At 43.2% G+C, this 23,993-nt stretch overlaps 2 non-coding genes across 2 annotated transcripts; one reads left to right on the forward strand and one right to left on the reverse strand.

Annotated features, from left to right (window-relative positions):
- Nucleotides 1–15,965: 15,965 nt before the first annotated feature.
- Trnas-cga lies at nt 15,966–16,040 on the reverse strand. Its single transcript has one exon. It is a non-coding gene; the product is annotated as a tRNA-Ser (tRNA).
- A 54-nt stretch (nt 16,041–16,094) lies between these two features.
- Trnas-cga lies at nt 16,095–16,169 on the forward strand. The gene has a single exon. It is a non-coding gene; the product is annotated as a tRNA-Ser (tRNA).
- The last annotated feature ends 7,824 nt before the right edge of the window (nt 16,170–23,993 follow it).

A 23,993-nucleotide genomic window follows, 5' to 3' on the forward strand; every position in this document is an offset into this window, starting at 1 on the left:
CCATTTGTACAACATGTGTAATGGGCACAGGATCAAAGCGAACAGTTTAACACCGTTACTTCGCCTATGAACTATTGAGATACGAGTGTGAAGGCACTAAGGCAGATTGTTTCGCCGAGAGAGGGCACTTGCATGTGCCAGACTCGCGCATATTACAATTCATAGATACATACATAAGCACATCAAAAATTATTAAAGGTTGTGTTAATTCAAACTCTGTCTTAATAAATAAAACGTATCAGGCCAATTAAAGACATTTATGTAAAATAGAAATATAGAACCAAATTTACCTATGTCCTAGTGTAAAACGGATAAAGCTTGCGCTTGGAACATCTAACGAGAGAGGGCACTAGTGTAATGCGCGAGAGTCTCGCGTAACGTAGGCAGTGAAATACATACTAGCGAAACAACCAAAATGTTATAATAAAACGAAACCATCTGTCATTATGAATAAAACATAGTAGTCATTTAACCACACATACACATTGAAATTCATAACTAACAAACATCACAATACGTAGAATCCCAACAAGACAGGAAAAGCGCATTTCACCGGCATCAACAAGCAAGAAAATAACTCCTAGTCAGCCAGACTATATTACATTAAGGCAATGAGGGGTTTGAAACTGTCTAAAAAGTTTTTGTTTCGAAGCTGCACCTGTTCATTAAGAACAAAACCATCTTTTAGAGACAGATGCTTGAAAATCTCTAATTCTTCGAGCAAGTCTAATTTGTAACCTTTATTAGCTTCATGAAGCAGCTCTACGTCGTCCAGTTCACTTGGCGTGTGCTGTAAGAGCCATAGATGTTCAGCAAAGGTGGAATTATATACGTTTTCCCCATTTATACCTAACCTGTGTTCTTTATACCTAACTTTAATGGGTCTACCTGTCTGCCCTATGTAATAGTTTGGGCAGTCGTTACAAGTAATTTTGTATACACCGGACTTAGTGCCGAGTTCTTCTCGTGCTCCAATATTATGAATTACTCTACGTTTCAGGCTATTATTTACGGAAAAAGCAACTCTATAACCGTATTGTTTCTGTAAAAGTCTTTTTATCTTATATGACACGTTCCCTAAAAATGGAATAGAAATAAAGTTATTACTCTCATACTTTTTTGCCCTGTTATCTCCTAAAGTAGAAAATTTTACAGCTGTTCTTTTCTTAGCTATTTGGTCAATTAATTTAGGGTCGTATCCATTGTTAGTAGCTATTGATTTTAATAAAGATATTTCATTTTCAAAACAATTCTGTGCTAAAGGTGTGCTCACAGCGCGATGAACTGCAGAATGAAAAAAGGCGATCTTGTGAGTTTGAGGATGACAGGAATCTGCTGGAATAATATTATCAGAAAAAGTTTCTTTACGGAAAATGCCGAAGCTAATAGTGTTACCCGATAACTTAAGTTTCAAATCAAGAAAATGGAGTTCTCTCTCGTTATTTTGTATCTCTTTTGTAAATTTCAATTCCTCGTGGAAACTGTTGAAAACATGAAACAGTTGTTGTAGATCTTGGTCACACCCTTGAAATAGTATGAGTATATCATCAACATAACGAGCATAAAAAGAAATCTTATTGCCTAACGTAGGATTGTTTTTGAAGAAATTTTCTTCTAGTGCATTCACAAAGATGTCAGCAAAGATGCCAGCTAACGGGCAACCCATGGCTAAGCCGAATGGTTGCTCATACATTTTACCGTCAAACTGAAAGTAATTGTAATCTAGTACAACCTGCAGTAGTGACATACGAGATTTCTACACACTAAAGTTAAAGAAGCCTTTGTTTTTGGAAACAATTACTCTGTTAAAAATAGTGCTGAGGTAATAAACAAGCTAAAATCGATAGAGATCACTTCTTCCTCTCGTTTGGTTTCTTTTGACGTCGTAAGTTTATACACTAATGTTCCAGTGGACATCACTCTTAAGATTATTGAAGGTAACATTCGAGAACATAAAACTTTAAGTGAGCTACAGTTGTCGGAACTTATGTCACTACTGCAGGTTGTACTAGATTACAATTACTTTCAGTTTAATGGTAAAATGTATGAGCAACCATTCGGCTTAGCCATGGGTTGCCCGTTAGCTGGCATCTTTGCTGACATCTTTGTGAATGCACTAGAAGAAAATTTCTTCAAAAACAATCCTACGTTAGGCAATAAGATTTCTTTTTATGCTCGTTATGTTGATGATATACTCATACTATTTCAAGGGTGTGACCAAGATCTACAACAACTGTTTCATGTTTTCAACAGTTTCCACGAGGAATTGAAATTTACAAAAGAGATACAAAATAACGAGAGAGAACTCCATTTTCTTGATTTGAAACTTAAGTTATCGGGTAACACTATTAGCTTCGGCATTTTCCGTAAAGAAACTTTTTCTGATAATATTATTCCAGCAGATTCCTGTCATCCTCAAACTCACAAGATCGCCTTTTTTCATTCTGCAGTTCATCGCGCTGTGAGCACACCTTTAGCACAGAATTGTTTTGAAAATGAAATATCTTTATTAAAATCAATAGCTACTAACAATGGATACGACCCTAAATTAATTGACCAAATTGCTAAGAAAAAAACAGCTGTAAAATTTTCTACTTTAGGAGATAACAGGGCAAAAAAGTATGAGAGTAATAACTTTATTTCTATTCCATTTTTAGGGAACGTGTCATATAAGATAAAAAGACTTTTACAGAAACAATACGGTTATAGAGTTGCTTTTTCCGTAAATAATAGCCTGAAACGTAGAGTAATTCATAATATTGGAGCACGAGAAGAACTCGGCACTAAGTCCGGTGTATACAAAATTACTTGTAACGACTGCCCAAACTATTACATAGGGCAGACAGGTAGACCCATTAAAGTTAGGTATAAAGAACACAGGTTAGGTATAAATGGGGAAAACGTATATAATTCCACCTTTGCTGAACATCTATGGCTCTTACAGCACACGCCAAGTGAACTGGACGACGTAGAGCTGCTTCATGAAGCTAATAAAGGTTACAAATTAGACTTGCTCGAAGAATTAGAGATTTTCAAGCATCTGTCTCTAAAAGATGGTTTTGTTCTTAATGAACAGGTGCAGCTTCGAAACAAAAACTTTTTAGACAGTTTCAAACCCCTCATTGCCTTAATGTAATATAGTCTGGCTGACTAGGAGTTATTTTCTTGCTTGTTGATGCCGGTGAAATGCGCTTTTCCTGTCTTGTTGGGATTCTACGTATTGTGATGTTTGTTAGTTATGAATTTCAATGTGTATGTGTGGTTAAATGACTACTATGTTTTATTCATAATGACAGATGGTTTCGTTTTATTATAACATTTTGGTTGTTTCGCTAGTATGTATTTCACTGCCTACGTTACGCGAGACTCTCGCGCATTACACTAGTGCCCTCTCTCGTTAGATGTTCCAAGCGCAAGCTTTATCCGTTTTACACTAGGACATAGGTAAATTTGGTTCTATATTTCTATTTTACATAAATGTCTTTAATTGGCCTGATACGTTTTATTTATTAAGACAGAGTTTGAATTAACACAACCTTTAATAATTTTTGATGTGCTTATGTATGTATCTATGAATTGTAATATGCGCGAGTCTGGCACATGCAAGTGCCCTCTCTCGGCGAAACAATCTGCCTTAGTGCCTTCACACTCGTATCTCAATAGTTCATAGGCGAAGTAACGGTGTTAAACTGTTCGCTTTGATCCTGTGCCCATTACACATGTTGTACAAATGGAGATGATATTTTAATTTACTGACGACGCCTTTGGCATAATTGTTTTATTATTCTCCAGTGCATGATGTAATTTTAGTAAGTACTAAAGATTTTGTGCCTGTATTACTTTAGCAATTTCACCGTTACTTAAGCTTTTGTTTCTCACTTTCGTTGATATGGCTTTTCTAATGAATGTGTCTTTCTGTTCAAGAAGTTTTACTTCTGATGAAGGTATATTTATATGTACCGAAACCTTGGTCAAGAATTTTAATAAAAAAAAAAAAAAATTTCTATCCTGCAACTGTTTTTGGCTGTCATCCTTTATTGTGAAGAATTCTAACAGTTGCTGCTGCAGCAATGTTTAAAAACTTGAAATTCGAAAATAGATAAGTGTTGGCTCATGCATCTACATATTGGGACTCCGATATGAAGGACGCGGCCGAGATTCGTTTAAACAACAACAATTTCAACAGAGACCAGGGGTACACACTCAGCAGGACATGGGGGCGGGCGTTGGACATCGAAAGAGAGCAAAGACAGATGCGCGACGCGGGAACGGCAGCTTCAAACGTGGCGCCTGCCCCTGGTGCCACCTGACGTCACCGGTGCTGCCACGGGCAATAGCTCCGCTTGCTGTCCGGGTCGACTTACGCGCGCGCGCCACACTGGGTCTATCGGATTGCTGCTGCTGATGATGACATCATGCCTATATAAGCGAGAAACCGTAGCATCTTCGGCTGAAGAGCGGCGTATTGTGCCGCTGCCAGCCTACCTGGTTGTTCAGGTGTCAAAATAACAATAAAGTAAAAAAAAAAAAAAAAAAAAAAACCGTAGCAGCCCCGGCAGTCAGTGAACCACTGACGACGATGGCGGACATGGTCATCGAAAGCTCGAGTATTTTATTCGAATTGACTCGGCTTGAGAACGTTCTATTCATGTATTCCGCCGCGAAAGATTCCGAGGGCAAGTGAATATTGAATTAATACTTGACTTTTGAATGTAATTTGACTCTGAACGTACGACAAGTGTTACTGTGTTACTTGGAAACTAACATCTATTAACACTTTGCCTAATTTGGTAAATTATTAATATATCCAAATATTTTTTCTCAAATTTAAATGTGTCTCTCTTTCATTTAACAATCTTTTCTTACTCACACTGTCCCAAAATCTTCATATAGGGTCTTATTTTTTCCCTATCTCTGTCTCTGGTCACTTTGCCCTACGTAATGGACCTAGTGGTCGTAGTGTAGACTTTCAAGCTCACTTTTCCACTATAAAAGGAGGATGAATAATAATACATCTGATTTACAGCTATATAACATATACTGTTTATACAGATATATTTCGTATGTTTATCAATGAAATGAGATGAGAGAGAAAAGATTTTCGTACCTCAGCTTTCCCCTCAAGAAACTTTATCTGTGGCCTGCCTTAACTAGAAATACAATATTTCTACAGCGCACTACGTTATAAATTTTCTGCACAATCGTATGTCCTAGAGACTGTGTCCCACGTGTCATCTTGCAATGCTGTGCTCATCGTTGTTGAGAGTCGGAAATTCTTTCAAACACCCCAGATCGTCTCGTTGTTGTTGTTGTTGTTGTTGTGGTCTTCAGTCCTGAGACTGGTTTAATGCAACTCTCCATGCTACTCTATCCTGTGCAAGCTTCTTCATCTCCCAGTACCTACTGCAACCTACATCTTTCTGAATCTGTTTAGTGTATTCATCTCTTGGCCTCCCTCTACGATTTTTACCCTCCACGCTGCCCTCCAATACTAAATTGGTGATCCCTTGATGCCTCAGAACATGTCCTACCAACCGATCCCTTCTTATAGTCAAGTTGTGCCACAATCTTCTCTTCTCCCCAATCCTATTCAATACCTCCTACCAATCTACCCATCTAATCTTCAGCGTTCTTCTGTTGCACCACATTTCGAAAGCTTCTATTCTCTTCTTGTCTAAACTAGTTATCGACCATGTTTCACTTCCATACATGGCTACGCTCCATACAAATACTTTCAGAAACGACTTCCTGACACTTAAATCTATACTCGATGTTAACAAATTTCTCTTCTTCAGAAACGCTTTCCTTGCCATTGCCAGTCTACATTTTGTATCCTCTCTACTTCGACCATCATCGGTCATTTTGCTCCCCAAATAGCAAAACTCCTTTACTACTTTAAGTGTCTCATTTCCTAATCTAATTCCCTCAGCATCACCCGACTTAATTCGACTAAATTCCATTATCCTCGTTTTGCTTTTGTTGACGTTCATCTTATACCCTCCTTTCATGACACTGTCCATTCCGTTCAACTGCTCTTCCAAGTCCTTTGCTGCCTCTGACAGAATTACAATGTCATCGGCGAACCTCAAAGTTTTTATTTCTTCTCCATGGATTTTAATACCTCTCGTAAGGCTTGAGAGAACCTTACGGTTCGCTGCTGCAGTACTTGAAGTCCTCCACTATCGTTTACGGCCATTGAATATCCCCAGGCGACAAGTCTTTAAGACCTTATGGAGTGCTTTAGTACCACGAAAATAGTTTCACCGGCTTGTGTACCGTATGGTCTCGGGCCCCCGTCACCTGTGGATGTTCAATGGACGTAAACAGCAGTAGGAATCAAAAACATTTCTTAACAGAAATTGAGACGGTATTTCTTAACAACAGCCGAGGTGGTGTATTACACATGGCTTAAAGTATCAACAGCTGTGGCAACATAATGCAGAACAAGCATAAAATTATTCTTGACAGAAAAAGGCTGAAAATGGCAGAAACATCTTGATCACTTTCTTATAATCAATGTCTTTACCGAAGACCATCTCTATGCTTCCGTTGAAAGGTTCGAGGAGAAGGAAAACTATGTAGAGAGAAACAGGCTCCAATTATAGGATTTAAAAATCGTTACAACATTATGCTTCCAGAATGAGATTTTCTCTCTGCAGCGGAGTGTGCGCTGATATGAAACTTCCTGCCAGATTAAAACTGTGTGCCGGAGCGAGACTCGAACTCGGGATCTTTGCCTTTCGCGGGCAAGTGCTCTACCAGCTGAGCTACCCAAGCACGACTCACGCCCCGTCCTCACAGCTTTGCTTCTGCCAGTATCTCGTGTCCTACCTTCCAAACTTTACAGAAGCTCTCCTGCGAGACTTGCAGAACAAGCACTCCTGAAAGCTTTATTGTTAATTAATGAAGAGATAAAGATGGAATACGGACTAAGAACCAGGCTTAAATTCTTCCTTGTGAGCACGTGTATCGTGTGAGTACGTGTCTCGTATATTAATCAGTGTTTCAGTGGCGTGGACAGCGGATAACCGTTTTGCCTTTCCAGTCTGAGCACGAAATCGGAATTAAGTAATAAGGTTAATGCGTTTCGGTCCACCGCCACGACAATTTAGCCCGCGTCCAGGAAACACAGACGGCGGAACGGAATGACCATTCACTTAAGCGTCCATTACCGTCAGACAAAACACGATCCGCTGCACGAGTGGCGACTCCTTTCGCAGTGTTCTCAGCTCAAATGGAACAGCGATCAACACGTCGGACTGGCAGAATGAAGCAATTCCGGTCAGGACCAGGTTAACTGCGCTGCAGCCTCTTATCTCTGCGTACCCATTAAAGCCGATTGCCCGCCGGGGCGGGAAAACATTATTTCGAAACGGCGATTACACAATGCGACAAGGCTTCGAAACAGGGGAGCGTCATCACAGCGGTTATTATGGACAGACAATGGCGGAGCAGATCTCATTGTGCGGCTGTGATGACGCCGACGGCGAGGGGGATGTGGGCATCGGTTTCCATCAGCTGGGCTTGAATGCTATCTTTCAGGTGAAACGCGGAGGAATTAGAGTCGGCGGGTGACATACGAGTCCGTTGAGAGCGCTAGTTCCTCGTCTAGGCTCTTGTGTCAAAACGCGCAGCGTCAGCGACGAGATAAACGTGTCAGCGCATTCGCGACAGCGCGGTTGACGTGGGAACTTTGCTGCGCAACCCGAGCCTTCTGCAGCTGCGGCTACCAGCGACTTTAATCTTGTCGCACGCATCACTGCCTGTACGCTTCCTGAGAACGTGTCATACTCCTTGACGACAGGTTGTTTCATCATTGTTCGTTTTCATCACCCTTGGTGGAAGAAGCAGGAAGACTGAAACGTCGGTAATGGCTACAGAGCTGCGCAGATGAGTACACTACGCGATCAAAAAATCTGGACGCTTATTAGTGGACTTTAATATGGGGTGTGTCCCTCTTTATCTGTACGACGGCTTGAACTCTGCTGGGGACACTGTCAGTGAGGTGTCTCCATGTATTTGGAGGAACGGTAGCCCATTCTTCCTCAGGAGCCGAAACCCGGGAAGGTACTGATTTTGGCCACTGAGGTCTGGAGCGACGTTGACTGTCTAACCCGTCCCAAACGGAAGGTTCCAAATGATCGGAAAAGAGCACAGGTAGTTCCAGTTTTCAAGAAGGGTCGTCGAGCAGATGCGCAAAACTATAGGCCTATATCTCTGACATCGATCTGTTGTGCAATTTTAGGTCATGTTGTTTGCTCGCGTATCATGTCATATCTGGAAACCCAGAATCTACTCTGTAGGAATCAACATGGATTCCGGAAACAGCGATCGTGTCAGACCCAACTCGCTTTATTTGTTCATGAGACCCAGAAAATATTACATACAGGCTCCCACGTAGATGCCATTTTCCTTGACTTCCGGAAGGCGTTCGATACAGTTCTGCACTGTCGCCTGATAAAGTAAGAGCCTACGGAATATCAGACCAGCTGTGTGGCTGGATTGAAGAGTTTTTAGCAAACAGAACACAGCATGTTGTTCTCAATGGAGAGACGTCTACAGACGTTAAAGTAACCTCTGGCGCGCCACAGGGGAGTGTTATGGGACCATTGCTTCTCACAATATATATAAATGACCTAGTAGATAGTGTCGGAAGTTCCATGCGGCTTTTCGCGGATGATGCTGTAGTATACAGAGAAGTTGAAGCATTAGAAAATTGCAGCGAAATGCAGGAAGATCTGCAGCGGACAGGCACTTGGTGCCAACTGACCCTTAACATAGACAAATCTAATGTATTGCGAATACATAGAAAGAAGGATCCTTTATTGTATGGTTATATGATAGCGGAATAAACACTGGTAGCAGTTACTTCTGTTAAATGTCAGAGTATGCGTACGGAACGATTTGAAGTGGAATGATGATATAAAATTAATTGTTGGTAAGGCGGGTGCCAGGTTGAGATTCATTGGGAGAGTCCTTAGAAAATGTAGTCCATCAACAAAGGAGGTGGCTTACAAAACACTCGTTCGACCTATACTTGAGTATTGCTCATCAGTGTGGGATCCGTACCAGATTGGGTTGACGGAGGAGATAGAGAAGATCCAAAGAAGAGCGGCGCGTTTCGTCACAGGGTTATTTGGTAAGCGTGATAGCGTTACGGAGATGTTTAGCAAACTCAAGTGGCAGACTCTGCAAGAGAGGCGCTCTGCATCGCGGTGTAGCTTGCTGTCCAGGTTTCGAGAGGGTGCGTTTCTGGATGAGGTATCGAATATATTGCTTCCCCCTACTTATACCTCCCGAGGAGATGACGAACGTAAAATTAGAGATATTCGAGCGCGCACGGAGGCTTTCCGGCAGTCGTTCTTCCCGCGAACCATACGCGACTGGAACAGGAACGGGGGTAATGACAGTGGCACGTAATGTGCACTCCGCCACACAACGTTGGGTGGCTTGCGGAGTATTAATGTAGATGTAGATGTGTAGATGAAAGGTATCCCATTGGGTTCCAGTCGGGCTTCTAGGGAGGCCAGTAAATTTCGGGAATGTTGTTGTCCACAAACCATTGCTTCACAGATGATGGTTCGTGCCAGAGAGCATTGTCATGTCCTCATTTACCGTTTTCATAAGTCCAGTAAGGGGACCACACCATAACCACGAGAAAAAACCCTACATCATAGCATCTCCTCTGTACCTCACTGCTGGCGTGCACATCATAGAAGGGAACGTTCTCCAATCGTTCACCAAACCCAAACTCTTTCATCGGATTTCCACAGGATACAGCATAATTCGTCACTTCAAATTACTTGTTTCCAATCGTCCACTGTCCAATGGCGTCTCTCTTTACAACACATCAACTATCGCTTAGCACCGACAACAGAAACGTGTGGCTTATGAGGATCTGCCCGGCGATTATACCCCATTCTTTTTAACCTCCTGCCCAACAGCCACTGTGCTAACAGGACTAGTAGCACTTTGGTACTCAGGAGTGATTCTCTCTGTGGCTTCCTGCGATTTTTACATTCATCCTTCGCAATCCTTGACGGCCCCTGTCAGTCAATGCATCAAGTCTCACTAGTCTTGGTCTAGGTGAGGTAGTTCCTTCGCGTTTCCACTTCACAGCCACATCACCAACTGTCGACTTGGGCAGCTTCAAAGGATTGAAATGTCCCTGACGGATTTGATACTGAGATGACATTCAATGACTAGTCGGCGTGCAACGGACCCTTTCTGCTGTTATTGCTTCTCTGATGTCAACACACTGAGGGAAGTGGCGCAGTGGTTAGCACACTGGTCCCGCATTCGGGAGGACGACGGTTCAGATCCGCGCCGGACCATCCAGATTTAGATTTTACTTGATTTCCCTAAATGCCGAGAGTCTCCCTTTGAAAATGCCCGCCTCGTTTCTTTCCATATCCCGAAGACAATGCGAGCTTGGGTTCCATCTCTAATGACGTTGGTGTCGATGAGACTTTAAACCCTAATCTTCCTTCCTTCTTCTTCCTATTGACACCACAACATTCACCGTCTCCTTTTATACTGGCGGTCTCCGCCTCTCGTGACATCTAGCGGTCAATTCCGCATTACATCGAGGTGTCCGGAAACTTCTGATCAGATAGTGTTTATATCTACGGATATCCGTAGATGATACACCTATGTATTGTATACATCTTAGGGGAAGGCGAGTCAGTTACCAGGACATTTAGAATTTGCTACGCCGGCCGCTGTGACCTAGCGGTTCTAGGCGCTTCAGTCCGGAACCGCGCTGCTGCTACGGTCGCAGGTTCGACTGCTGCCTCGGGCATGGATGTGTGTGATGTCATTTGGTTAGTTAGCTTTAAGTAGTCCTAAGTCTAGGGGAATTATGACCTCAGATGTTAAGTCCCATTGTGCTAAGAGCCATTTGAACCATTTGAATTTGCTACAAATCTACCAAAGAGACTGCCTACACTACGCCTGTCCGCCCTCTTCTGGAATAATGTTGTGCGGTATAGGATCGTTACCAGGCAAGAATGACGGAGGACACCGAAAATGTTAGAAGAAGACCAGCTCATATTGTATTATCGCGAAATAGGGGATACAATGCCACGGTTGCGACAAGAGTGTTGGTGTGGCAATCATTTGAAAAAGGCGGGCTTTTCGTTGCGGTGAGAGCTTTTGACGCCATTTCAATTAGCAACATTCTCCTCTGAATATCAGAATATTTTGTTGACTTCCATCTACACAGGCAGAAATGAGCGTCGTAATGAAACAAAAAAGATAGCTCGCACGAGAAGCTTTAGGTGTTTTTCCTCCGACACGGTATTCGAGAGAGCAACGTCAAGAAATAGTCTTAAAGTGGTTTTATGAAGCCGCTGCCAAACACTGAAGTGTCAGTTGCAGAATAATCATATAGAATTTGATGTTGGAACACGTGGCCGTGTATTAATTGAATGTAAATACAAAACAACTGCAAGAAGTCACTTTTAAAACATTACTATTTCTTTATCGCCGTCATCTAGTTTCCTAGTTTTTTCAGAGTCGTCTTCAGACGAGGTATGCAGAATTTACATATTTCTTCTGTAGGGTGACGCTGGATACTAACTCTGCCATGGGATGTTAGGAAACTCTAATGTATTATTGTGTAAGTAACAAGGTACCTTACATTTTAACTGCTTATCGGACACAACATTATACACTTTTTACTGTAAACATTGCTTTGCCATAAATCTTCCAAGCGTATACTACAATGTTACATCTTTGGGTGAAGAAGTTTGTAATGTTTGTAGTATACAGGGTGTACCGGGAGGAATGGTCAATATTCAGAGATATGACAGGAACGATCATTCGAAGCAAACAAGTCCAGTAAACTTGGGCTCTAAAATACCTTAAGAGCTATGAGCATGTCTTCATCTTCGATACTGTGAAACAGATCAACTGCAAGCTCTTTGCTTTCCACACGTATAGTGTGGACCAAAACAAGGAAAAAATGTCCGGTAAACATGAGGTCCTTCAGAGTTATGAGCACTTTTTCATCTTGCGGCTACAGTGAAAGATATCAATATAGGCGAGAAATGGAGATTGTTTCCAGAATGAATTTTTCACTCCGTTCAGTCGGTAGAGCTCTTGTCAGTGAAAGGCAGTAAAGGTCCTTCTTTCGAGTTGACGTCTGGCAAACAATCTTAATCTATCACAACTCATAGCACACTCCGCTGCAGCGTGAAAATTCATTCTGGAAACAGTCCCCTAGGCCGTGGTTGAGGCATATCTACGATATATCCTTTCTTCTAGAAGTGATAGTTTCGCGAGTATGCAGGAGAAAGTCCGTGAAATTTGGAAGATAGGAGAAGAAGTGGCACCTGGTGGAAGTGAGTTGGACTTGCCTGTACTTTGCCTGAAACTATTTAGGGATATCACGGAAAACCTAAATCAGGATGGCCGGACACGGGTTTGCACCGTCGTCCTCCCGAATGCGAGTCCAATGTGCTGACCGCTGCGCTACCTCGCTCGGTCGATTTGGGGAAATAACAGAGAAACTTAATCCTGGATGTCTTGACAGCTCTTTGAATCTCACTCTTTCGGAACGCGATACACGGCAGGTTCCAAAAAGATCTAAGCTATTTCGCAAAACAATGTCTGATGATGGTCAAAGTAGAGAGGATATAAAATGTAGACTGGCAATGGCAAGGAAAGCGTTAACATCGAGTATAGATTTAAGTGTCAGGTAGTCGTTTCTGAATGTATTTGTGTGGAGTGTAGCCATGTACGGAAGTGAAACATGGACGATAAATAGTTTAGACAAGAAGAGAATAGAAGCTTTCGAAATGTGGTGCTACAGAAGAATGCTGAAGATTATATGGGTAGACCACATAACTAATGAGGAGGTATTGAATAGAATTGGGGAGAAGAGAAATTAGTGGCACAACCTGACTAGAAAAAGTGATCGGTTGGTAGGACATATTCTGAGGTATCAAGTGATCACCAATTTAGTATTGGAGGACAGCGTGGAGGGTAAAAAATCGTAGAGGGAGACCAAGAGATGAATACACTAAACAGATTCAGAAGGATGTAGGTTGCAGTAGGTACTGGGAAATGAAGCAGCTTGCACAGGATAGAGTAGCATGGAGAGCTTCATCAAACCAGTCTCTGGACTGAAGACCACAACAACATCAACATGTATTCTACATGAAAGAAGATAGAAATCTGGGGTGAGTTAAAACTAAAATTCACCTTGGCGCCAGTAACAAGTTGTCAGTCTGTGTGGTTGCCGTTAGCGGTTTCCCTGCGCTGCTAGCTTGCACGGTCGCTCGTTCAGTGTTCAGTGTGCGTCGAGTTGAAATGATGATAAGACAGCAACAAAGACGTTTTGTGGTCTGCCTTTCAACAGGTGCAGTTCACTTCTAACTAAACGGCCCGCTTTTCGTTGAGAGTGCGGCGCCACACCTGGTCACTTCCTGCACTACGCATCAGCCCTAAGGGACGTGCTTGTCTCGCGTTACAGAATTGAAGGTCGCGTGATCCCACGATATGTGATACTTTTTGTAATGGTTTGCTAAAGACTCCGTTTATATGCCTCACCTTCCGACGACTTTGGGTAGACTGGGACACCGTGAAGCAAACGACAGCGGATACGGTACTTCCGTGCGTGCTCGAAAAGGAAAGACATCGACGGCTGTGTGGAGGCGGAGACTATCATGGAAGAACTAGTACCGACATCGCATCTTCCCACGGCCAGTGCCGGACATGTATCACCCTCGTTAACGTAGGTGCGAATGTTCGTCGTTGAACACAGTTACGTTCGGCCCCGTTTATCGACGTCCCGACAGCCAACATAGAAAGTCGTTTACCATCTGCTTCCTCGACAGATCGCTCGGGATGAGGTGGAACGGGAACATCCTGCCGTTAATTGGCAAATGGTGTGGCGCAATGTACACCATCCCCACCTACCTACAAAAGTCGGATCATCATGCTAAATTCTCGTGAACCGGAAATACCCAACGAATGATTAAAAGTACGCCATGTGTCAACAACGCGGCATACTGGATACGGATACGGACGACCAGCGGCTGGTCTGTGAGTAGGCATTAGCTGTCTGGACTCTGGCAAGGAACATCATACCGTTGATGCGGCGCATTACGGGTACAGCAGTTTCTTCCGACATTGTATTTTCGTCGTAAGACGAACGCAGTGGCGTGAATCACAGGAATGACGATCCATTACATACATCGAGATACACATATGAACGTACCGGATGGCTGGCAATGCTTGCAAGACGTACGGACATACAAAACCGTTACGGCTACGAAACTGAAAGAACTGGTATTCAAATTCCCTAGGAACGATTCCTGCGAACCGGCCAGATAGTTGGGGTGTACTGCGTGCGCCAAGATGAGCAACGGTTCCGTCGTTTGTGGATCCGACCAAGTAAAGTGATAAGCTAAGGAAAACTACGCCAGTATGCGACCCGGGAAGAACTAACAGTTGCAACGCTAACAATGGAATATATATTTTGAAATCTTGAAGGGTGACGGAGGTGACCCCACGTTGACTTTGTTTCTACTTCCTACTGCCTGGTAGGGCGGCAACATGGTTCCTTCCAGGACAGTTATAGCGTTATAAGGACATGCTATGGTTTTGTGAATAACAAAGGTTTGTGGTAAACCTTGCGGGATGTAAGGTCGTGGTCCATGAAACTCTTCAGCTCCTAACGTTTCGTCCAGTGCTTCGCTGGACATCTTCAGAGGGGTGTTTCTCCTCCGGTGAGTCTTGCCGACTCACCGGAGGAGAAACACCCCTCTGAAGATGTCCAGCGAAGCACTGGACGAAACGTTAGGAGCTGAAGAGTTTCATGGACCACGACCTTACATCCCGCAAGGTTTACCAGAAGATATGTCATCCGGTCGTGAAAGCCTTCATACTATGAACAAAGGTTTGTCTTTGTCCTACCTTCCTATACCCAACAGGCTCGGCGGTGGTATCTACATCGTGGTTTGGAGTGGTCGTCACAGAGTTAAGGGCAGAAAAAAATGGGAGAGACACCGGTTCCCGTCAGATCACAGAATTTAAGCACCGTCGGGCGAGGCCAGTACCTGAATGGGTGACCAGGCCGATGCGCCTGGTGCTGTTAACAATTTTCACTTTGCCTTTATGCAGAGGGGACATGACCACCAGTCTTTCCGCCACTGTTCTGGATTAAATTCCAAACGTCTTCTCAGTGTGGCATGAAGTGAGTGCATGCGGCACAGTCGGTTGTGGTCCGTCCATTGGATGGGCACGTTAAGCTTTGCGGCCCCCTTGATGCTTTACCAGAGGATTAGACTATATGCCGGCACCGTGTTTCATCCTCTTCCTTCTCTCACCATCTCTAACACGAAGATGACACTACACTACACACATACCCGTTACAGTCACCTACACTTCACAGATACACTTACCGCCAAAGGCTGTCATACTTCGCTAAGTGAAAGTGCCTGGTTTCCGCGGGAAGCATAGGGAAAACCGTTCCAATTAGGTCGCTGAACCTGCCCTTTGTGGTCTTCAGCCACTCATTCCGTACTGTTGAAGTATGGTTCAAAAAATGGTTCAAATGGCTCTGAGCACTATGGGACTCAACTGCTGAGGTCATAAGTCCCCTAGAACTTAGAACTACTTAAACCGAACTAACCTAAGGACAACACACACATCCATGCCCGAGGCAGGATTCGAACCTGCGACCGTAGCGGTCGCGCGGTTCCAGACTGTAGCGCCAGAACCACTCGGCCACCAGCGCCCGGCTGTTGAAGTATGGGACGAGTTTAACTATCTCCTGGGCGCTTTTTGGGACTGGACATTAAATGTTTGTGAAATGTAACGGAAATTTTGATCCTGCACGTCATTGTAAAAAGCACCCCAGTGTTGTAAAAGCTGTAACTGGATGTTTCTATTGAAAATAAAATTCACCCCATTTTCGTTAAATATAACATTGAAACTTCCTGGCAGATTAAAACTGTGTGCCGGACCGAGACTCGAACTCGGGACCTTTGCCTTTCGCGGGCAAGTGCTCTACCAACTGAGCTATCCAAGCACGACTCACGCCCCGTCCTCACAGCTTTACTTCTGCCAGGACGGGGCGTGAATCGTGCTTGGATAGCTCAGTTGGTAGAGCACTTGCCCACGAAAGGCAAAGGTCCCGAGTTCGAGTCTCGGTCCGGCACACAGTTTTAATCTGCCAGGAAGTTTCGTATCAGCGCACACTCTGCTGTAGAGTGAAAATCTCATTCTGGAAATATAACATTGCCTAACTGGGTGACTATTTTTGGAACTCGCTATGTACTGAGTGCCTTTCTAACAATTTATTAGATACTCAATCTTTAAGCAGAATTTCCAATCAGCGTAGCAGCAATATCTTTACCTGCCACACCTTTTCCTTTTATGACTCATGTCTTGGACAGTATGCTTCGCAAATTTACAGGTGCATAATTTCCGGTTTCCGTCTCTAGCACTGTAATTAACGATTTAATGGAAATTACTGCTTCTGTTCCGGAATACTGAGATCCTTATATCGAGCCATGTGTTACATTTTTATTATGCATTGTACGAGCAATAACTGTTATTACATCTGTTAACGATTATGCTTGTTGAGAGGGTATTACGACAGATAATCTCAGCGGACAACCTCTTCGCCCGATAACATCAGATAATCTCTACCTGTCTGTCACAAGGGGCGTGTCTGAAGGCCATTGAAGCGCGTTGCACACAATATTTACGGCAACGCAGCTTCAGAATATCTCCATTAAAATACCATGGAACCTTGTAATGTCATTAACCCACCTGAAACAGACGGAAGCTTTTTAAATGACAGTGCCTTGGACTAGTGGCTTTTTACTCGGTTCTTTGACACGATCGTTCGTCAACTAGGAACTATTACCAAGAGGGGAGGATAAGGAACGGAGGAAATTAAAACTTTCGTCATAACAGTGAGTAGGACTGGTTAGAAAAAAAGGGGAAATGATGGGATGTGTGGAGCTAAAGACAAAGAGAGCTAACGTCCGTCTGCAGCAGGATGCTAGAGTATAAATACAAAAATCGCGTTACTCCTGAGTAAAATAAGCCTTTCGCAGAGAATCAGCACAGCTTCAGAAGAAACCACCCCTACGAAACAGGCAGATCACATCTTACAATTAGCAGATGCACGTGAACAAGCAATACCTATCTTCTTAGATAGCCGAAAGGTGTTACACATAACAACATATTGTCGTCTGACGTATATGGAATGTCTTCATTTTTCTTGGCTATAAAGGCTGTGTAGAATCGCCTGAGAGCTCACCCAACATTATATTTGACCACCAACCCCCAAATCGGTGGACGACTTCAAGTATGTTGTGTTAAAACTGCGTGTAATTTGTTTAGGATTGTTGCCGTGTCGGTCATTTACAGTTAAGCTGATTTGATACAGATAAATAACCCCACATCCGATCCTTTAAAGAATCAGATTTCGATGTATAAAGCAGCTTAAATGAGTTAATGTGTTAAATATTTGACATTAAGGACGTAAAAACTATGTAGCAGAAGATGCAAAACCATAACTTTGTGTGTGTCTGTATTCAAAATCGTTTGAAATTATGTGCAAAGTTCGTAAGTCACTAAGTGCTATTGTTCTCAAATGCTGGGTGAATATAGTCTAGGTAATTTGCAGCCATGATTTACACTGTCTCGAAAATCTTATACACAGTTTCTAACTCTAATAGGTGACCTGTTACGTTAAACCTTTAACGTAAGATTATACCTCTTAGTGAGTAGATTATGACAGCATTCTGAATTTTTAAATTCACTCAGCTGTTGAATGAAATACTGAAATTCAAATTTTTATTGCTCCTGGAAGCTGTTAGATAGGCAATTTGAAACTAGGACCGTTCAATCGTTTTATCCGTGTAACAATAAGCAGTAGATAGCATTACACGGGCCTAGCCAAGGAGCATTTTCTAGAATTCGTTCTGTAAATTATATATGGAGGCGTACGTTCTGCAGCTTTAAAACATGTTTCTTTTATTGCCGAAATAAGAAGTACTGAATTTCGCAGTCATCATTTGAGAAAGGAATGAAGAAGTACTGCAACGAGTCTTTCAGCGAAAATTGCAAAACGATAGCGTCAGACTTCAGTGATATGTAGAGAATACCTTGAGCGACAAATCAAGGATAGCAACCTAAGTCTGATAACATCATCCAACTACGGTGCAGAACAGACTACTAGACCAAATCTTCGACGGAAAACGTGAGCTTGTACGTTGACGAACCACAAGCAGAACTTCTTACAATAGTATTCGGAAACATTAGATTCATACGGAATGGCAGCCCATTTTTCACGGAGTGCTGCACTGAGGAGAGGTATCGATGTCGGTCGGTGTGGCCTGGCACGAAATCGGCTTTCCAAAACATCCCAAAGGTGTTCTATAGGATTCAGGTCAGGACTCTCCACAGGCCAGTCCTTTACAGGGATGTTATTGTCGTGTAACCACTCCGCCACAGGCCGTGCGTTACGAACAGGTGCTCGATCGTGATGAAAGATGCAATCGCCATCCCGGAATTGTTCTTCAACAGTGGGAGCAAGAAAGTGCTTAAAACATGAATGTAGGCCTGTGCTATGATAGTGCCACGCAAAACAACAAGGGGTAGAGCCCACTCCATGAAAAACACGACCACACCATAACACCACCGCCTCCGAATTTTACTGTTGGTACTACACGCTCTGGCAGATGACGTTCACTGGGCATTCGCCACACCCACACCCTGTCATCGGATCGCCACATTGTGTACCGTGATTTGTCACTCCACAAAACGTTTTTCTGCTGTTCAGTCGTCCAATTTTACGCTCCTTACACCACGCGAGGCGTCGTTTGGCATTTACCGGCATGATGTGTGGCTTATGAGTAGCCGCTCGACCATGAAATCCAAGTTTTCTCACCTCCTGCCTAACTGTCATAGTACTTGCAGTGGATCCTAATGCAGTTTGGAAATCCCGTGCGATGATGTGGATAGATATCTGCCTATTACACATTACGACGCTGTTCAACTGTCAGCGGTCTCTGTCAGTCAACAGACGAGGTCGGCCTGTACGCTTTTGTGCTGTACGTGTCCCTTCACGTTTGCACTTCACTATCACATTGGAAACAGTGGACCTAGGAATGTTTAGGAGTGTGGAAATCTCGCATACAGACGTATGACACAAGTGACACCCAATCACCTGACCACGTTCTAATTCCGTGAGTTCCGCGGAGCTCCACATTCTGCTCTCTCACGATGTCTAATGACTACTGAGGCCCCTGATATGGAGTACCTGGGAGTACGTGGCAGCACAATGCACCAAATATGAAAAACCTATGTTTTTGGGAGTGTCCGGACGCTTTTGATCACATAGTGTAGATAACATACTGAATCTTCCTTTAGATTTGGGAGGAGATTTGAGTTAGGTATAGATATCACCCCAAGTTTAAAGAAAAATGTGCATGATTTATCGAACAGAGATCGCAGAGATGTAGAAAGAAAACACTTTGGTAAGATTGAGTATTAGCTGTTCGTTATTAAAAACACACTGGGTTACATGATTTCGCCAGGAGGAGGGTAAAGCATGATACGCGGCGATCTGTGACCGGCAAGTGTTTCGGAACACATCGTTCACAGAGCACTGTTAAACATGGGGTTTCGCTGAAATCAGTGGAAAGGGGTCGCTTGGAGAGATGAATCACGAGGTCTGTGGTCGCGTCTGGACGGCCCATCATCCAGGCGAATAGATACTCGAAACATGGACGCAGGCTGATGATGACTGTATTATGCTATGTGGAACATTCAACTGGGTATCCATTGTACTTACTGTGGTGATCGAAGGCACCATGACTGCTGTTGATTAAGTGATCATTTTTACGGACCACCGACATGCCTCATGCTGAGTGACCTCCGCGACGGAGATGGCATCTTCTAGCAGGATAACTGCCCGTGTTGCAAGACCTGACTTGGGCTACAGTGGTTTTAGGATCGTGACAGTGAACTCACGTTGGCCACCTAACCCACCTGATTTGAACCCGACGGAACCCATGTTGGAAACTATCGGGCTACAGCTCCGCGCACACAAAGCACTGGATGTAATTTACTGCTATTGTGCGACCTGTGATAGACTTATAGTCCCACATACCTTCGGAAACCTACCAACGACTTGTCACATCCAATCGACACAGAACCGCTATATTCCAAAGGTGTAGAAACACGCTATTAAGCAAGTGGCCAAAACGTTTTGGCTCATCAGTGCATGGGAGACAGAAAAAACCCTGGGACTGAACGATGAATCTTAGAATTTGCTGTTCCACATCCGCTTGTACAAAGTACAATAGGCTCCATGCAGCGCCAACTCATCGGTATTTTTTCAACATAGATTTAGTTGGAAAGGAGTTTTCGTAGTAACGCTTGACGCTTTGTCGACGCAGCAAACATTACTGAGGGTCGAATGGCGTCGTCGAAGTTTGGCAGTACTTGCAGTATTGCCCTTCTGGCAGAAGATGGAGACGAGGCAGCGCGTAACAGCATCACGAGCACGTATTCCCCGCCACACACTTCGCTGTGAGGAGCAAAGCGAGCTCAGGAACTCCGCATCTACCCTCGCGGGACAGGAGTCGTATGCACCGCAGCGATCGTATCTCGCAGATGGCTCACGAGCACGAGCGCCGGGTGAACTATAAACTCGTCGAGACGGCGTTGCAGGAACGCAAACTGCGTCACACGGTACCGTAAACCGGTAATTACAGACATAGGGAATAAGATACCCTGTGACGCCACACCCTCCAGGGATGGCGAGGAAATAGTTAAAATTTAAAATTTACTTAGGTTATAGAAAATGGTAAGGGACCTGACGAGTGGAGTCTCGCTAAAATTTTCTCCATTTTCAAGAAAGACAACAGGAGCGACCCAAACAACTATGCAGGAACAATCTTCGTTAACACAGACTGTAGAATCTATAATATTATTTACATCATGAGACTGCGCCCTGTCTCCGGTAAAATGTTATTAAAAGATTCAGAATGTTTTATATGAGAAAGAACGATCCTGCTCTGATGGTATTTTTAGTCTAAAAACAACAGGTAGCGAAAAGAAAGAATTTAACTTGTACACGAACATAGCGCCTGTATATTATGAAAAATCTTTTGACAAAGTCAGTAGGGACATACTATGACAGGTTATGGAAAAAAGAAACTCCCATCGCACCTAAAAAGGCTTGCTGAAATGTAATCCGAATTTATGTGAAAACTCTTACAGCATTTTGAATAAAAAAAACATTGGTAACATTCTGTATCTTTATGCTTCATGTCTACAAGTTTATTTCTCAGCACAGTCACCCTCGCAACGAAAACGTGTCTTCCAACGAGAGACCAGTTTGTCGATGCCATCACTGTACAATGTTTGACGACTGAGCCACAACCTCACTTCTGCTTGCACTGTTTCATCACTATCAATGTGAGGTCCCCGCAGGTGTTCTTCAAATTTCGGAAACAGGTGAAAATGGATGGGGCCAAGTCGGGGCTGTATGGAGGCTGATCGATGACAGTGATTCCAAGGAACTGAATTGTTGCAGATCCCGAGTGTAGTTTGGTATTGTTATGCTGAAGGAGATCTATAATATTATGCTCCGTGCCAAAACTCGATTACAGGACGCTGTTTCTCACGCGCCGACATGTTACGTTACTCACCGCCATGTTGCATTTTACAATTTGGAGGCCTCTAACAAATATATAGATGTTTGGTTGGTTGGCTGGTGGGAGGAGACCAAACAGTGAGGTCATTGGTGCAATTGGATTAGGGAAGGATGGGGAAGGAAGTTGGCCCTGTCCTTTCAAAGGAAGACATCCCAGAATTTGCCTGAAGCGATTTAGGGAAGTCGCGGAAAACCTAAATCAGGATGCCGGACGTGGGTTTGAACCATCGTCCTCCCGAATATGAAATATGGGGGCATGAAGAACAAAAATTCGGAGGCATTACTTTTCAGCTCGCCTTCGTAATTAAATTTGTAAGAGCTCTTTACTAAGAGACAAATATGATAATCTAAGACGGATATAACTTGTCTAAAAAAGATAACAACATAGGGTGTTAGACATGGATGTGGCCTGTCTTCAGTTCTTTTCAGCATCTGCATAGATGACCTAGTCAGAGCTTGGAAACAAAATATCACCTACAGCATGAAGAGCAACAGGAAGATATGTTTCAATACTCTACTAGACGCAGATGATCAAATAATTATTCAATAAAGTAAATATAATCTTCAAAGAGCCGGTTATCACCTTAGTTTGTTGACTTCTGTGCACAACATGAACATCAGCGCTAATGAAACAAAGGTTACAGCGTTCAAAGGACAAATGCCTATAATGACTAAAACTGTAATAAATAATTCAATACTGGAACAGGTAACCCACTAAAAGCGTCTTGTCTGTGATTAAGGACAAAATTTCAACTGTGATATGGATACGAAGATCCCAAAGATTTGCGCAATTTGTGGAACAATTGGAAGAAATACGCTACAAAGAAAAGCCAAGAAAGAGCACAGATCAAATTTTACAAAGTCATGGCAATATCTACACCACTATACTCTATGGATCCGAAACCCGTATTTCCACAGAGAAGTATATGAGCAGGTTCCAGGCTGCGGAAAAGAGATTTCTCTCTAGTGTTAAAGAGTTAATCAGAGTAGATAGTTTCGGAAATGAGGATATTAGAAATAAATTACAGGCCGATTTAATACACAAGAGTACAGACACAAAGAGAAACATATGGTGCGAGGATGTAGCTAGAATACACGAGTACACTTCTAAAACACTTTATTGACTACAAAACTAGACAGACAAGACAGAGGGGAAGACCGTAGAAAAGACAGCTGGGACTTCAAGATTTTAAACATGGCTGAAACAGCAACTGTTGAAATTCTTCAAGGTAAATGATGACAGCCAAAACAGTTGCAGATTTATTAAAATTCTTGACCACGGTTTCGGTATCTCTAAATATAGCTTCATCAGAAGTAAAATATCTAAAATTACATCCTGCAATGGAGATTAATAAAATAATTGTGCCAAAGGCGTCGTCAGTAGTTAAAACATCATCTCCATTTATACAACATGATTATGGACAGAGGGTCGATGCGAACACACCTTAGCATCAGTACTTCGCCTATGATGGTTCAAATGGCTCTGAGCACGATGGGACTTAACATCTGTGTTCATCAGTCCCCTAGAACTTAGAACTACTTAAACCTAACTAACCTAAGGACATCACACACATCCATGCCCGAGGCAGGATTCGAACCTGCGACCGTAAGTAGTCGCGCGGTTCCGGACTGAGCGCCTGAACCGCTAGACCACCGCGGCCGGCACTGCGCCTATGAACTACTTCATAGGCGAAGTACTGATGCTAAGCTCTTTCCCGTTCAACTGCCTTTCCAAATCAGTTACCACCTCTGACAGAATTACAAGGTCGTCGAGAAACCTCAAACTTTTTACCTTGTCTAGTTGAACTTTAATTACCTTCCCAAATTGCCTCGCGTTAGTGGTTGCTCAGCGTGCAGACTGATTAACATTGGGGACAGGCTACGCCCCTGCTTCAATCCTTGCCAGCCACTCACTCCTTTTCATATCCTTCGACTCCTGTAATTGCAGTCTGGTTTCCGCACAAGCTGTAGATGACTGTTCGCTCGCTATGTTTATCCCTCCTACAGTCACGCACTACAGGGATCTGTGGAGGATAAAAACGGTAGAGGAAAACACCGGAATACATACAATAAATAACTGAGGGCGTAGGCTGCATCTGCTACTCTGAGATGAAGAGGGATGACTAAAATAGAATTTTGGAAAGAAACAAGAGGAGAAAGTTACATACGCCTATGAGTACGTCAAAAAGTTAGCTTGTTAGGACAGCATGGTGTAAGGTAGGTGCCTTTTTGAGTCATCAGTCTTTACCCTCTACACCTCCCTATTGTACCATGGAAGTTATTCGGTGATCTCTTAACAGAT

The sequence above is a fragment of the Schistocerca americana genome, chromosome 1 (assembly GCF_021461395.2).
Source record: "Schistocerca americana isolate TAMUIC-IGC-003095 chromosome 1, iqSchAmer2.1, whole genome shotgun sequence".
In the NCBI taxonomy this organism is placed as follows: Eukaryota; Metazoa; Arthropoda; class Insecta; order Orthoptera; family Acrididae; genus Schistocerca; species Schistocerca americana.